This window comes from Ictidomys tridecemlineatus, chromosome 13 (assembly GCF_052094955.1).
Source record: "Ictidomys tridecemlineatus isolate mIctTri1 chromosome 13, mIctTri1.hap1, whole genome shotgun sequence".
NCBI lineage: Eukaryota > Metazoa > Chordata > Mammalia > Rodentia > Sciuridae > Ictidomys > Ictidomys tridecemlineatus.
Genome location: NC_135489.1, coordinates 47,150,958 through 47,164,816, shown reverse-complemented (window position 1 = coordinate 47,164,816; position 13,859 = coordinate 47,150,958). Strand labels below are relative to the sequence as shown.

Here is a 13,859-nt window from a genome sequence, read left to right as displayed (position 1 = left end):
ATTGTGAGGACAGCACATTGGAAGGAAGATAAAATGTTTTCATTTTCGAATCAGGTCAGGCTTCATGGAGTTATTGTCTAATGCAGATCCAGCTCTGCAGTGAGCGTCCATTATTTAAAGATGGCAAAGAGACTATATATATATATATATTTGTGATCCTCATTCTTTGAGTTCTATATTTGCAAATTCTCCTATGTGCCAAAATTTATCAGTAACCTGCAATCAAAACTTAGGTGCTTTCATGGTCATTCTTAGATGTGCGCAGAGCAGTAAAAATTTGAGTTGACCAAGAAGCTTGTTGTGGGCTGGGGATGTGGCTCAAGTGTATGCTCGCCTGGCATGCGTGCGGCCTGGGTTCGATCCTCAGCACCACATACAAACAAAGATGTTGTGTCCGCTGATAACTAAAAAATAAATATTAAAAAATTCTCTCTCTCTCAAAAAAAAAAAAAAAAAAAAAAAGAAGAAGCAGCTTGTTGCTGCCAGGACTCTCTCTACCTTCTCCTTTCATCTCTCCTACTGTGAACAGGTGTGGTTTTCAAAGTCTCTGTAGTGCCATACTCCTTGCATTTTTTTGTTCTTTTTTGTTGTGATTTTGCTGTTTGAAATGGCTCCTGAGTATAGTATGGAAGTGCTGTCTAGCTTTCCAAAATGCAAGAAACCTGGGATATGCCTTATGGAGAAAATTCAAGCATTTGTGAAGCTTCATGCAGGAATGATTTCAGGGCTGGGGGTGTGGTTCAGTGGTAGAGCACTTGACTATCATGCACAGCAGGCATGAGGCCTGGGTTGAATCCCCAGCACCTAAAAAAAAAAAAAAAAAAAAAAAAAGGAATACATTACAGGGTTTTTTGTTTTTGGGGGGTTTTTTTGGCTATGTGTCCAAAATGAAGCAAGGTTGATGAAAATGTAGTGACAGAGGCTTGAAGAATTAACTCTGTACTTTCCTTAGACACAATGTCTCAGTATTGACTGAGTCAGTGGGGTGCAGGGAACCAGGGATTCTATGTAGGAGTGGCAAGAGTACTACTCTCTGGCGTGTCTGGGAGGTGTTGAGTTCTGGGCGGATGACAGAGAGAGACCCCCAAAGACCACAGTAATGTCATCCCCATTATCAAAAACACATTAAATGCTCACATGTACAGGATGTACAGGACCTTGTGCTAGCTGCTGCCCACCAGACCCCCTGAGCTGCCTATCAGGGAGAAAACAAAGAAATCAAAGTATCGATTACTGCTGGCTGTTGGGTTAGCAAGAGGGAAATGATCAGAGACGTGCACACATAGAGGCTTCAAAAATATTGATAATATTTTATTTCTTAAATTGGATAATGGTTACACTTTGTTTCAGTATTATAGACCACACATCATAGTCAGATAGACTCATATATATTCATATTTATTAATATAGTTTCAGGCTGTTACATGAGAAAGAAATGACTTCCAACTTGTTTTGATGACAATTATTTTGATCTGAGACCAAGTGATCCTCTTCTAAAGCTCCATGGTCTCTGAGACCGAAACTCTCTATTCTGCTGTCATTTGATGCAACATGTGGCTGCTGTCCCCTCGTAGTACATGACTGCTTCAGTACCTGCCATCGCATCTAAATTCTATCCCACAGTTTGAGAAACAGAGTCAGGCATGGTAGTGCACGCCTGTAATCTCAGCAGCTCAGGAGGCTTAGGTAGGAGGATTGTAAATTGGAGGCCAGCTTCAGCAACTCCACTCAGTGAGAATCTGTCTCAAAATAAAATAAGGGGAAAAAAAAAAAAAAACGAAAGAAAAGAAGGGCCCAGAAGGTAGCTCAGGCCTCAGGAGACAGAGGAAAGGACTTCCAAAGTAGAGGTGACGACTCATCAGTCAAGTCTGAAATGCCAGGTAGATTTACTTGCTGCTCCAACATCAGGGTCCTGCACTCAACTCTCTGCTTTCTGGGAGGCCTGCGTAGTCCAGGGAAGAGATGGCCAGGGACTGGAGAGAAGGTGCTACAGGTAAACAAAAGTAAGCCACAGTGGCTTGGGATTGATTTGGCAATGGGCTGGGCGTGCAGAGCAGGGCTGTTGGTGAGAATTACTATTAGCTGCAGTCTTCCTTTGTTTTCTGTGGCTGTCACTGAATGCTGGAGATGGAATAATTTTTAATGAATACAAGTGTGTCTGGCTCAGGGTTCTGGAGACTGGGAGGTCTAAGAACTCAGGCTTGCAACTGCTGAGGGACCCTGCAGATGACATCTGACACAAGGTCGTTACAGGCCCAGACAGAGCCAGCCGCTAGCTCTGGCCTCTTCTGCTTGAGCTCATGGAATCCTAATCACCTCTCAAAGCCCCACCTCTGAAACGCATCAACATATTCAAGTTTCCATCCCGTAAATTTAGAGACACACCCAAACCATAGCTGCTGGCACATCCAGGAGGCTGGGGATGGTACGTCTCTAGGTCAGAGAAGTGAGGGGCAAGTTTATGGAGAATGTTCCATGAGCTCTCATGGGCCATGCATGAGTCTTCACATACCTGAATGTGGCCCTAAGAAACTCAGTACCAAAAAGAAGAGAAAAATTCCATCTTTGTAGAACTTACACTCTAGTATTCTGTCCTAGTTTTATTAGTTTTGGGTCCACTTGAATGCCTGAAATCTCACTTTAATTTGCTTTGAGAGATCCAGTCATTACTTGGCCCTCATACTACCCAACAGTGATCTCTTTGATGGAAAAGGTTTTCACCCTTGAGGCCCGTCTTCTAGTGAATATACTCAGGGATAATTTCCTTCCTCATTGACAATTCTCAGGATCACCTTCCTACCTCACAGTTTTGAACCCTCGATGCCTTCCCTAGTCTCCTTACTTCCCTCTCCTTAACAAATGGCCTGAAATAGAAGTTCATGTTTTTGCTGGGTGTGGTGTCACATGCCTATAATCCCAGTGGTTTGGGAGGCTGAGGCAGGAGGATCTCAAGTTCAAACACAGCCTCAGCAATTTAGAGAGGCCCTAAGCTACTAAGTGAGGCCTGGTCTCAAAATTCAAAAAATGAAAAGGGCTAGGAATGTGGCTCAGTGGTTAGGTGCCTCTGGGTTCAATCCCAGGTACAACCCCCCCCACCCCCCCAAAAAAAAACCCCAAAACCAAAAACAAGAAAAGAAAAGAAATTTATGTTTTTACTTATCAAATATTTCAAATGGCCTGCCAATCCTATGAATCAGCTACTGTTACTACCACCCTCTTTTTTACAGATGAGGAAAATGAGAAGTAGGGAGATTAAGGATTTGCATAAGGTTGCATAAACTAAAGAGAGACAGGGAGGTGCATGGCTGAGATTTGAACTCATGCTTGCAGGCTGCCTATTTCATTGACGCCAGAGAATGTTGAGGGTTTTTTTGTTTGTTTGTTTGTTTTGTTTTTTGTGGTGCTGGGGATGGAACCCAGCACCACTGAGCCACGCCCCCAATCAGAATGTTGAGCTCTGACAGAAAGATGCCTTTGAAATGGAAGGTGGACAGCTTTATTAGTGTATCCACACTGTGGTTTTTGGCTGGACTTTGCTGAGCCCAAGCTCCAAGGTGGTCAGTCTTTTAAAAGGATGTAATATTCACACTGTTTTTGTTGGATAATTGCATGCCTTTAATTTGTGGTAGTATAAACAGAGTAGTAATCTGGCTTAGAAGTAGCCAGAAAAAGTTATTGGATATTATTTGCTTAGGTAGAAATGAATAATATTATGATCAGGAAAAGGTAACTTTGTAATATATTCTAATGAGCACCTCCTGACCAGACAGGTTAAAAAAAAAAATGCCTTGTGGAGCAGGTGACAACTGCTTCCTTCCCTGATTAATACACTTGTTCCCTTAGATATTATGACAGTTAACATCTTAAGGGGAGATCATAATTTTTTTTAGTTTACAGACTTGAAACAGTGATATCTCTCTCTCTCTCTCTCTCTCTCTCTCTCTCTCTCTCTCTCTCTCTCTCTCACACTCACACACACACACACACACACACACACACACACACACAGATAAATGCTACTACTTAAGGTGTCTACCTTAATCAGAAAATTCTTCTCCTTCTTTTGGTGGTTCTGGGGATTGAACTCAGGGCCTTGCATGTGCTAAGCATGCATTCTACCACTGAGCTACAGTCCCAGACTAGAAAATTCTAATACTTCAAGATAAATGCAAATGTCAACTCATGCAAAAGAATGACTTACTTAGTAACTATGAAGTTCTCATATGGGATCCATATTGAGAATAAAGTTGTCCATCCTTGGTGGTGGCTTTTGGTCAGTGTAATGTGATTTAGTGTATTTCTATATGTACAAGCACAGGATAAATTATTTAGAAAGCATTTTTCCATCAGGAGATATTTCAGTGGCTTGAAAATGTGAGTCCAAGTTAACTGTTTGGCCTTTGGAGATGAATCATTCCATTTGTTTGGCCCACTGGTGGAGTATTTAGATTAATGACTAAGTTTGTATTTAACCTGACAAAAACCAAAGAGCCAGATCAGACAGATGCACATAGTCTTCCTGAAACCCTGACAGAGGACAGAGTATGGGAAGGAGCACCCGAGTCATTAGTTTGTGATGAATGTTTGCAGAAAGTAATATTTCTGCCATTTTATGGATGGAGCAACTGAGGCAAAAGAGGTTAAGTGCCTTGCCCTAGATCACAAAGCTGTTTGGTAGATCCAGCAAAATCCAGCACTCATGCAGGCCCTGATTTTGCACTTGATTTTAAACATTTGCAAATGTTGCAAGTTACAGTTCTTGTATGTGCCCACAGGTAGGTTATAAACTAGATGCTGACAATCTGCCTAGGGGAAGGAAGCTACCAAGGTTTGCTGTGGAGAACAGCAAATAGGAGCTCAGGCTTCCTGTCCCATGAGCATGACCCTCCTGGACCGGCTGGCTCTTTGCTGATCCCCAGTGGCTTCTGTCCATGAGGATTCAATCAGCCTCAGGGGCCTGCTGGCCAGGGTGGGGGGCAGGAGGACTGTGACTCTGGGAGAGCTGCAAGTATTCAAGGTCTTGAACTTTATCAGGTTTGAATGTGTGATTGTGAAAGTAAAGAGCAGAGAAATGACAGCACTCCGTAAATCAAACGTAGAGAAGATCAAGACTGTCAAAGAGAGAAAAACAGGCTCTGTGCACAAACCCGGCTGGAAATCTACAGGGAGGAGAAGACTTTTATGTTCCCTCCAGATTTTGCTTTCTGGAAAACAAATCTCTTTCTCTGTCGTTTTATCTAGAGAAACAGTATTCTTTGTTATGTTTCACAGATTTCTCTTTTAAAGTAGTCATTGTTGAGGTTTAGATCTTGTTTTAGAAGACAACGTAGGAGGAGGAAGAAACCAGAAAGAAAAATAAGATGGAAAATATCTGAAGTGGTCTAGATTTTTCCTTATCAATAATGTGTTCTGGTTCAGAGGGTGTAGCTTCGTGGTAGAACATTTGCCTAGTATGGAAAAGGCCCTGGGTTCAATCACCAGCACCAAACAATAAATTAAATAAATAAGTTAGGATCAGATGAATTTACTTAGTTCTTTTTCCCCTCTAATGTCAAATGCTAGTCATCAAGGCTGCCCTCCTTAATGACTTTCAGTTAATTCCCTCCTATCTACTCCCAGTGAAGGTACTGCAGAGGGCTGGGATTCTTTGGTTGGAGCAAGAAGAAGCCTCAAGATTACTATCTTTGTCCCTGTGGAAGACACTGGAGTCTGCTGCTGGCATTTGCCAGAGTAACAGCAAGGAATGTTTCCTTGTTTCCTCTTCAAAGGAAGCAAAAACAAGTAAAGGACTTATGCCCCCACCCCTGTGCTTTCCTACCAGAACGTAATAAATGAAACCTTCACTACTGCTACTCAGAGGAGGCTTAAAGTCTCCTGGATGGTGGGTCCCCAAATTAAATAGGCACTCAAAGAAGTTCTTTCCCAGGAACTAATTTAACTCGGGGAATAGTTAGGTTATACATGACATTGCATTGGGCATAGCATGCAAGTCTATTAGTCATAACAGATCCCACTAATACAGTGTTTACTATGTGCCAGGTACTGTGAGCACCTTCCATTGAAGACATTTTTTTTTAAAAATCTTGTCCAAAATCCTGTGAAGGAGGTACTTAATTTATCCCCATTTTACAGAGGAGGAAACTGTGGTACAAAGAAGTTAGGCAACTTGAATTGATCACATAGCAAGTGGGTTACCAGACCCAGGTAGACTGGCCCAGAGTCCTGTGCTGATCCAGTGGCACCTAGAAATTTCATCAATACATGAGCCAGAGTGAATGCCATCTTTTCAAAACCACCATTAAGCCTAGGAAAAAAAAAAATCAGTACTCGAGTGCTTTTCTAGCCTTCCATCTTGGAAGCTGTCTGTGGAACTTTGCCTAATAGGCTTTATAGAGGTGCCAACCTTCTAGACTGTAAACACTTCAAAACTAGGACCTACCTCTTATTTTTTTTTCTTCATGCAGTGCATACTCAGTGAATGTCAGGCAAGTGGCAGGAAGCTGGGGGACTTTATAATGGTAGACAAGTCTTCCGTCCTAATTCTCTGCATATTTGCAACATAGCTGAAAAGAGAGGTCATATTTCTGAGTGTCCAATGTAGCAACTTTTAAAAATTTCTTGGGTACTTTTTCCTTTTAAGATCAACTCAAAGAGGGGTATTTGCAATGTAACAAATCTCCAAAAGCTCACTTCCTCCACTTTTCTGCTTCCATTTAGCAATTACTGCTGCTTCTTTGAAAACAAAAATGAAAACAAAAACACTACCAAATGGCAAGGAAGATCTCTGAGCCAAGAGCTCTGGGGCAGTGGTAGCTGGACCCTGACCTTAGACTTGGCATGACTGTAGCAAATTCCAAGAAGGGCCCAGTTCCTACCTGCCTAGGGTGTTGGGAATTTCTGTGTTTCTTTCACCTTCTTAGGAATAGAAATGTTACTTTTTCTTCTGATGCCCTGATTGTTACCATCCCTAGAAGCTGTATTAGGGATACAGATTAGATAAAGGGGATGATTGTGGAGTTCATTTTATTTGGAGAGAAGACGGGGGCATCTTTAACTTTCTGTCTCAGCATGAGGTGACAGACATCCTGGATTGCCTTTTGGAATTAAGAGTCCTATCTCCAACATTTTCCAGAGAACAGTTTGGGAGAGCAGAGGAATGGGAAGGAGTCACAGGCAGGGACCCCAAGGGGTCTCAGCTGCTCCTCCATGCTCCCCTAACTTCTCAGTCTGTCCTATTTCAAGGAGGCAGAAAAGGCTTCTGCTTTTTGTGACCTGGAGTATGGGGGAATTCTCCATCTACAGAAAGGGAGGAGAAAAATATCAAAAATACTGGAATCTGACTCCCCAAGCCCACTTTCAGAGTCCTGAATCAGGAAACTTAACTGGATATTCCCTTCCTTTGATGAGGAAAGCCATTGCTCCGGGAGCAGGGCCTCCACCCAGCTGGCAGCCCCAGGCTTCATGTAGCCATGCCAGTGGTAATTAATAATGATAATAAATACCACACTTCATAACCAAACCCAACCTGAGCATGACTGAATGATTGGACCTCTGCCTCCCACCTGCACGCTGTTAGCCTGCGAGTCCACACCCTTAGTTAGTCTCAGTCGAATCCAACTGCCCAGTTCCACCCACAAGGTCCTGCGTGGGGTTCAAAGGACAATCTGTTCACCACCACTACCGTGAGATGCGGGCCACCATAGTGCTCCTACACAGAACCCTAGGGAGTGGGATGGGGACTTAGGGGGTGCCCTGGCTTTGTCTTTACTTAATTTTGGAACATAATCAAAATAGGACAGTAATTTAGGGCCGGATAACCTCGCTTTAGTTTTTCAGCCAAATGCAGGAGGGGAGGACGTTTGTATCAACACCCCCAGCTCGGACCTGGATCCGCAGCTCCCAGGGGACCCCAATGTCCGTCCCGCCCCCCAAGTCCTGGCATTCCTGATCGAGGTGGCCCGGGCGTCTCCACTCCCCCTCCTCCAGCGGCCACCAGTCCCCCTGGGCCTACCCGAGCTCTGCGGTCGCCGAAGTCGGGATCGCAGGGTCTCTGGACTCAAGCAGGCCGCGGGGAGGGAGGCCGGCGCCGGTGTGGAATTTCTTTATCGGGCTTTGAGAGCTGCAAGCTTCTCCTTGGCTTCTTTAAGCGATCACAGAAAGACACCTTTCGATCTTTTGTCAGACATCTTGGCCCTTAATAGCTAAATTTATTTGGTTTAAAGCGGCCACGGGAGAAGCAGGGAGGGAAGATCTTTCGTCGGTCATTGGGTGGCCTAGATAACAAGCTTTAAGGGAGAGGGGAAGAAGAAAGTAAAAAGGTTAATGGATGCGGGGTGGGCGAGCGGCGCCCAGCGTGGGGCTTTTATAGCGACCCTCCCCCGGTCGCCCCCTTATCGCGGCCCTAACTTACCCGCGGCGTATGAAGTACATTAAGTCACGTAAACAGCGCGCGGAGAGGAATGCCACCGCGGTGACCTTTCGTGCGCCGCTGCAGTGAGCCCACCTCCGCGCCGTGCTGGCGGCCGCCGGCGGCGCGCGGGGTCGGCCCGGGGCAGCGCTGGGAGAGGGGCCGCCGGGTCCCGCGCACCCTGGGACCTGATTCCCACCGCCTTGGGGACCTCGGCGTTGGGTCTGCGGGGTCTTTACCCCAAGCCACACGCGGCGAAGGGGGGGGGGCGGGGAGCCGGGACAGGGAGTTGGGGCGACCTTCGCGCTTCCGCCACCACCTGACATTTCTAGAATATGTTGGATTTTTTTTTTTGAGAATTAAAAATAAAAGGAGGGAAGGAAAAGAGGAAAGAAACAAAAGGAAGGAAGAGAGGGAGAGAGAAGAAAGAATAAGATCAGAAGGAAGGAAGGGAGGTAAGAAGGGAGCAAAGAAGGAAAAGAACTCTTTGCCTGTGGGGACTCTGGCCTGCGCTAGACTGAAGGTCGCTGAGAGTAGGGGGACAAGCCGTCCGGACCCGGCGACTGGCGCCGGACGCTGGGGGTTGGGGGCGCGCCAAGGTGACCTTGTGTCTTTGGACGAAAAGCGTCCCAGGGACAAAACGGATTATGGTATAAGCGAAAGGCCCCATAAAACCGGTTTTTTTATAAATCTTTAGTTAGAACCATGTTTTCTTTTTCTTCTTCTTTTTTTTTCCTCTTTCTGAAAAGGCTCTGGAACGACAATGAAACGACAATCTAGTGCGCTTGATTTTGCGGGGGTAAAGGTGACGCAAGTCTTTGCCTGGGTCTCGCCGCTCCTCCGGAAGCAGCGCACCACAAAGTCCCCAAACACCCCTTCCGTTTTGGCAGCAGAGCCCCCGCCCCCTGCCCAATTGGCTGTTGTGTTCTGGTTGGATTCGAATCGCGTCTAGTGGCGTGGCGCGGCCCAAATAAATCAGCCCTCGGGGACAGGCCGCGCCCCAGGGCCAGCCCTCTCCAAGGGTGAGGATTACAGCTCGTTTTTTGGAATGGTCGCTTCTGGGGTCTAAATAGTCTTGAGATAAAAGGTTTCGTTCAATATTAGCAGGTTCCTAAAGAGGAGACAGGAGAAGCGAAAAGAAAAATATTTTTTTTAAAGAAAAAGAAAATAGGGGAAAAAAGAAAAAAGGGAGAAATTCTTAAGAGAACTATCTGTTTATGTGGGCACTATTGGGTTTTATACAGTTCTTGGGTTCCTCCTTAGTTTGGGGTGTGCCTTTTTCCTCTGCACCCCGGATTCTGCTGACATTTCAGACCGGATTAGAGGAATCTCAGTGCCTGGGGCCTGGAGCCCATGGGGGCTGGCTTGGAAAACCCGCCTCTGTCGGTGGGGTTTGTCCCCAGCGCCAAAGTCTTTGCGTCCGAAAAAGGCAAATTGGGGCGGCCAGACAACCTGTTTTTTTTTTTTTTTTGGTCTTAATCGACTGTTCAGGTTTAATAGTTTTGTTTTATTTTAAAATTAACTTATATGGAAAGCATTTCTTTACCCATTCCCTCGTTTGATTGGAAAGCCAATCTTTATTATAAAGAGGTATAACCTGTGGCCTGAAAAGGAACAATTACTTATGTTTCCCTTTGGTTTGGACACTCTTAAGTGATTGGGAATATTAAGGTAAAAATGCTGGGTTCTCTCTTGAACCCTTACAGCAGCCCGAACATTGTTGAATTGGTCAATATCCGCCCAGAAGCTCACCTCTGTCGCATCGGCGGGCGCCGAGGTCAGTGCGTCCTCCTAATGCTGTGGGGGAGCTGCAAGAAAGGCAGGACAGTGGGGGTTAGCTATCTCCCAGGAAATCCACACCAATATCATCATATTTGCAAATATAAAGAATCATAGAGGATAGGTAGGAATCAAGCTCGTGCCAGGGCTTGATCTCCTCCGGGGCTCAGGCTTGGAGGCCATTCACAGCCTGGATGCAAACCTAACCAAAGCATTTATTTTTTAGCAAGCATGGACTTAAAAAAAATCACTTTTAATAGTAAATCTGAGAAATATTTCAAAAACAATTGGACTCAAAGGAAAATAAACGTCCAGAACATTAAAATAACCGCTCACAAAAGAACTCTGCAAAACCCAGTCCATTTGGTCGGAACTCAGCAAAGAACCGAGTGCAAGACATCTGAAGCCATGGTGGGAATTGAGCGGCCGGCCAACGTTACTCCGGTAGTTGCATTCGATCGAACTCAGGTTAAACTTTAAAGGCCCTGGATCCTGCTCCAGTCACCAATCTCTCCATTCCAGAGTTTTCTACCTTCAGCGTTTCCGAAATGCGGCCACGCTGAAACTGGGAGCCGAAGTAGTGATTGGGGGAGGCAAAGAGGAATGTAATAAAAGTGACTAAATTGAACGAGAACGGTTTATGGACCTTCTCTGTAGCAATTTAAAATTCAGAAGTGTTTAGCAACAATTTACAACGAAGAATTTAAAAAATGGAGAATTTTACCCAACTTCCTAGAGTCCGCGCCCCCCCCTCCGGGTCAACGCGAAACTCTTTTCTCCTCCCCCGTCCCCTAGGAATCCACAGGTTCACCACTCACTGTTATATTGCCAGGAAACCTACCCTTCGCAACCAGATCTCACAATCAATCGAAACCATATTTTACAATGCACCTATCTATCCCTGTTCAACTGTGATTAGGTTCCTCTTCCTTCCCCAATGAAAAACCAAACCAAACCAAAACAAAACAAAACAAAAAAACACAGCCCAAACGCTTTCAGGGAGACTGACCTTTGGAAAATCATTTATTTTGATTTACCTCGGGGGTGTGTGTGTAAAAATCCAATCCCACAAGACATCTCCTTCTGCTTAGTTAAAGGCTCTCTCCGCAGCCTTCTGGGGTCACGCCTGTCGGAAGAAATCCGTTTTGTGAGCGAAAGGGAGCGAGACATATATCACGGCTCCAGCCGCGGACGAGCCTGCGGCCGCGCGACTCGCTGCTGACAGATCGGCACTGATAACCCCGCGATGTTCATTTCCAGTCCCTTGGCTGAGGACCGTATCAGTTTGTACACAGTTGTGATAATCTTTTGGAGGGAGAGAAGAAGGTGTGGGTGTGCGCGCGCGCGCGTGTGTGAGGATGGGGGTGGGGAACCAATATTTTGCGCTCTGTCCAGGGAAGGTACCACCCCACCCCCTTTCCAACTACATATTTGCAACCTACCTGAAGCCCAGGAAAAGCTCTGAGTAAACACGTCAACGAAACTGAACGTGCGCCCTAGGACAGGACTGGAAGGGAACCCCTCTTCCATCCTGCGCATCGCACAGCCTAACCTTTCCGTACTTGACAACTCCAGAGTTAAAAGTTCTCTAAGGTTGGCTAGAGAGTGTCGTCGAAAACTTCCTGAAACTTCTCAGGAATTTAGTATATATTTTAAGAACTGGGGAGAGGTAGGGAGTTGGACACCCAGGCCCCTTCTTTCCCAAGTCCTAGGAGCCCGGACCCCCCAACGGCCACTACGACCTGAGCCCTAGCATCCCGAAATAGGGTCGGGGAAAGTTTAAGGTCAGTTACTCACAACTGCGGAGCAAAAACTTATTTAATGTTGAGGGAGGAGTGAGGAGTGCCAGAGAAGCAAAGCACTTTCCCGGCTCATTTTGGGGGCGCGCTGACCCAGGAGCTGGCGCGCCCCTCTCTCAGCGGTGGCGGCGCGAGACAGGTTCTGTGCCAGGGTTCCCTCCCCTACTCCGGGGTGTGTGTGTGTGTATGTAACTGGGTGCGCGAGAGGGTGCTCTGTGGCAGGATGGGTGTGGGTCGCCAGCCAGGTCAGGCGTTCTGTCGCCTCCGCCCCTCCCCCGGCTCCCTAGGCTCGGCGCCCCCTGGGTGGAATCTCCCCAGCTACGGGGACTGTGCTAGCCACTCTGCCCACGCCCGTAGGCTGCGCGGCGCTCATTGTCTGCCGGGGCGGCGCGCTCCCCTCCCCCTCCCCTCCCCACCCTCTTTTCTCTCCTCCCCTCGATCCCTCCTCCTCCTCCTCCTCCTCTTCACCTCCGCGCCCAGCTGCTCCCAGAGCGCAGTTCCGACCCACAGCCTGGCACCCTTCGGCGAGCGCTGTTTGTTTAGGGCTCGGTGAGTCCAATCAGGAGCGCAGGCTGCAGTTTTCCGGCACAGCAGTAAGAGGCGCCTCCTCTCTCCTTTTTATTCACCAGCAGCGCCGCGCAGACCCCGGACTCGTGCTCTTTCACCGGCGCCCTCGGCCTCTCCCCGAGCCCAGGAGCACCCTCCGCCGCGGCCGTTCTCCATGCTCAGCGCTCGCCCGAGGTTCGGCTGCTTTCTCCTTTGCTTGTTGTCTCCCTACTTTCCTCCCTTCTACCCCTACCAGTCGCGGGCCTCTCGGCCTCCGGCCCTCTCCCTCCCGCGGTCGGCTCCGAGGGTGTCTCCCTCCTCCTCTCTGGGAGCGCTGCAGCGGCTCCCAGGTTCCCGGGACACCACGGACCAACTTCTGGTGTCTTTTCCTCTCCCCGAAGTGCTTATCTGCGCGCAGCCTTATCTCCGAGTTATCTCAGTGCAAAGGGGCGGGAGCCGGTAGTCAGGCTGGTGGAGAAACTTCTTTCTGGCTATCTTGCCCGGGTCTGTGTGTGGGCATTATAATTTTTAGTGTGGTTATCTCTGATGAGCCGAAGCGATTTGGAAAAGCAGCCTCGAGGAGGCCCGCCTGGCAGCTTTTTGCTTCCTTCCCCACCCCCTCTAAGTATCCCTGTCATTCTTCCTGCTCTCCCCTTTGGGGTGGCCTCGACTGCGGGGCGGTCTCCCGCCCCCTCCCTGGCGTTTCCCCCTCCTTTTCTCGGCTCTCTGCTCCACCCCGCTACGTCCTATTCCGGAACGGTCTGGCCTTTCCCTGGCTGGGGATAATCGCGGGGTGGGCCCGGGTGGCCCGGCCGGCGTGAGATCGCGATCTGGTGGCTGCAGACGCGGGCTGTGGCTAAGGTGTTCGGCCCCGCAGGGACGCCTGTGGGGCGTGAGGCTCCTGCCCCACAGTTTTTCCTTACTATTCCTGCCAGGAAGATCTTGAACTGCCACCCCAGCCCTGGCACCCCGGTTTCCCTAGGCTGAGTGCATTTCTCCCGGGTTTGTGTTGGGTCTGGTCGGCACGGTTCGGAAAGCTCTGGGGACAAGCGGCGGTTTCGTTTTCAGGAGCAGGTTGCCTTCCTTGTGCTAGCGATTTCCACTTGGAGAACAGGGAGGCATTCCCGGAGAAGGGCACCTTGAGTGAGGCGGGATGAGACCACGCCGCCCGATACGCAAAGCTACTATTCTTTTGTGTGTCATCAGCCCGGAGGGAGCCACTCTGGGGCGGAAGGAAAACCTCGGCCAGTTTGGCCGTCACTCCTAGCATCTGGCGCGCGTGCGGAGGAAGGATGCTGCGGAGAGGGTGGGCAGAGAGGGCTAGGGGG

At 48.0% G+C, this 13,859-nt stretch overlaps 1 protein-coding gene and 1 long non-coding RNA gene across 14 annotated transcripts in view; one reads left to right on the top strand and one right to left on the bottom strand.

The window, feature by feature from the left end:
* Positions 1-1,379: 1,379 nt before the first annotated feature.
* Positions 1,380-12,594, bottom strand: LOC120886246 (uncharacterized). 5 transcript variants are annotated; one of them, XR_005729070.2, is made up of 6 exons: positions 12,454-12,594; positions 11,224-11,312; positions 10,160-10,215; positions 8,012-8,285; positions 6,440-6,563; positions 1,380-1,987 (listed from the first exon to the last, which is right to left on the bottom strand). It is a non-coding gene; the product is annotated as an uncharacterized LOC120886246 (long non-coding RNA). The 5 variants fall into 5 exon arrangements; XR_013429655.1 differs by lacking the exon at positions 12,454-12,594 and adding an exon at positions 11,984-12,306; XR_013429656.1 differs by lacking the exon at positions 12,454-12,594 and adding an exon at positions 11,629-11,922.
* Positions 12,586-13,859, top strand: part of Gata6 (GATA binding protein 6) — a 36,879-nt gene continuing 35,605 nt past the window's right edge. For 8 of the 9 annotated variants that reach the window (XR_013429654.1, XR_013429649.1, XR_013429653.1 and 5 more), the window contains exon 1: positions 12,586-12,726. The gene's annotated coding sequence lies outside the window, so the exon portion shown is untranslated. Of the gene's footprint in view, positions 12,727-13,177; positions 13,534-13,859 lie in introns of those variants that run through there. The other variant, XM_078030282.1, reaches the window with a different exon arrangement.